Source organism: Syngnathus leptorhynchus, unplaced genomic scaffold, assembly GCF_054491065.1.
Source record: "Syngnathus leptorhynchus isolate UIUO unplaced genomic scaffold, UIUO_Slep HiC_scaffold_68, whole genome shotgun sequence".
Classification (NCBI taxonomy): Eukaryota; Metazoa; Chordata; class Actinopteri; order Syngnathiformes; family Syngnathidae; genus Syngnathus; species Syngnathus leptorhynchus.
In genome coordinates this window covers 20001-22500 of record NW_028232035.1, presented here as the reverse complement: position 1 = coordinate 22500, position 2500 = coordinate 20001, and the positions used below count along the sequence as shown (strand labels likewise).

General features: G+C 58.9%; 1 pseudogene; it reads left to right on the top strand.

Moving 5' to 3' along the window:
- The window catches only part of LOC147038316 (28S ribosomal RNA), a 9805-nt pseudogene that overhangs the window by 3283 nt on the left and 4022 nt on the right, over window positions 1-2500 (top strand).

The following is a 2500-nucleotide window of genomic DNA, read 5'->3' as shown; positions in this document are numbered from 1 at the left end:
CCCGACCCGTTGGGAGAAGGTTTGGCCAACTCGGACGGTTGTTCTCGATTGGTTGGCGTGCAGACTACAGAAGGGGCTGCACGTCTTGGGTGACCTTCTGGACCCGAAAGATGAGACTTGTCTCCCTGAGCGCTACTGAAGCAGCAGTAGTGTCTCGGATTCTGCAGTAGGATGACTACCTATGGATAGGAGGAAGGGCGATACCGAACACTACGAGAATCCTGGGGCCGTTGTCTGAACCCGGCGATGGTACTCATGTAGCTCCCTCTCCCCGGTTGCCCGTCTGATCCCGGCGGGCTCCGAGTACCCTTTTCCTAACTGACCGACTGGCATTCATGACCTGCCTTGGTAGGGCCCCCATTGACCTCGGCTTGCTGACGTCGAGTGGACGGTTCCTACCCACTGTGGGTCGCTCTCCAACTCTTGTGTAGGCTGGCAGGTGCGTTGCCCGGCGCCCTGTTGGTAGGCCTGGGGTGACTGTGTGGTGGCGAGATCGAGACGAACCGAATCGGCATGTGTATGCCGTGCCTCCAAGTGGCAATGATCGGGAGTGGGTAAGGGTGCGGGGGTAACCTTGTTGCTTTCTGGCCCTCCCTGCTTCTGCTGGATGTGTTTCTCAATCCCTAGAGAGGTGCGAGCGAGACGGTGGTCGAGCGGTAGCGTGCAGGGCTACTGGCCACGTACCTCAAAATAAACATTCTCAAGAATATGATGATGGCCATGGGCTTTTGGTCCATATTTGGCTCTGGCAGCGGGGATGCGTGTCGGCGGCTGGGAGGCTTTACGGGGTGTGAGCTCTTCATACTGGCTATGGGGGCCTCTCCCTAGTGGGTCGATCTGGTTGTCCGGCTTTGGAAGGGTCTTACCGGTCAGGTTGGACGGCTGCTGTCAGGGTTGTGATTCCGAAGTGTAGTCTCTGTGAGGGGAAGACCTAGATCTTTCAAACTATTCCCAGTCAGACTGAAGTCAAAGTCGAAGTCCGCTTTATTGTCTGTTGTTCCGATGTTTGGGAATGATCGGACATCCCAGGATGGCCGTGCTGGGGGATCAAAATCGGCTGAGGGGCGGTTTGGAGAGGGGCCGCTGCCGCTTGGGCTACCTCCCCGCGGCGTGTTTGAGGGTGGGCACGCTGACGGTCTGCGAATCAACCTCTCTGGTGGCCACGGGGACCAACCACTAGAGGCATTGGATGGGGACCCCAAACGGCCCGTAGTCACTTCTACGGGCCACGGTTGCGAAAACTCCTTGGATCGGAAGTCCGCGCTAACATTGGCACAGAGTCAGAGTCACAGTCAGTCCGGCCGTAGGAGCGGGTGGACCCCGGCTGGCGAAGCTCTTGACAACTCCTCAGTGGCGTCCGAATTAATGGCCTCTACCAACCCGGATGTGAGAGCTGGGGGGGTGGGGGTCGTGATGGAGCCACGACTTGTTCCGGGATCGGGTGGTGTGGATCATGGTGATGTTGGTGCTGGGGGGACGTCGGCAGCGGGACCGACTGGGGCGGGCCCCTCAGGGAGTGTTGTGGTGCATCTACCTCGAAGGACCATGGACTGCCAGATGTGTGGTGCTCAGATGGGAGGCATTCGTAGGCTGGTTAAGCACTTTGCTTTCCGGCATGGGGGTGTCATCATTGAGTACGCGTGTTGCAAATGCGGGAAGACGGGGGATAACAGTCATGCCATTCTGTGTCATGCTGCCAAATGTGATGGCGTGCGCAGGGGGGGTGACGTCTCGGGGATCAGGTGTGATCTCTGTGGGCGCCGTTTCCGAACGGCTGTTGGGGCGTCCCAGCATAAGCGGCAGGCTCACGCTGATGAGTGGTTTGGGTATCTGAGGGGGCGGAGCCAGGACCACGGGGTTGCACGGGCCCCGAGAGTGTGGAGCGAGGAGGAAGTGGCCCGCTTGCGGGTACTGATGGGTGAACATCGCAGTGATCCGAAGATGAATGTGACAGTCGCCCGGTTGTTGGGTACGGGTAAGACTGGGGAACAAGTGAGGTGGAAATGGAGACAACTGTGTGGTGGTGCGGCAGGCAGTGTGTCGGGTGAGCGTCGACGTGTGCTGAAGAGCAAAGCGTCGCCCCAGAAATGGTACCCTCCCCCGTCGTTGCCAGACTTGTTGGAGATAAGAGTGCTGGAGGAGCTGAAGGCGGGGGACGAGGAGCACCAGGCCACTGCTGCCCTAGTTGAGAGAGTAGGTCGGGAGCCTGACTTGATCGAATCTTCTGCTTTGGGTGTCATGACGGCGCTAGGTGGTAAGGTAGTGTGGCCGAAAAAGTCCAAGGGGCATTTGACGCGGAGACGTTCGGCGAAAGGTTGGGTGAGGCGACGAACCCTTGAACGGAGAGTGTTCTATCACCAACAAAGAGGCTATGCGGGAGGCGGTAAGGGGCTGGCGCGGCGGGTCTTGGATGGCCTGACGCCCCTTGGGTGTGATCTGCCTGAGCCGTTGGTGTATGAAGAGTTCCGTGGGAGATGGGAAACGGTGAGAGCGTTTCATG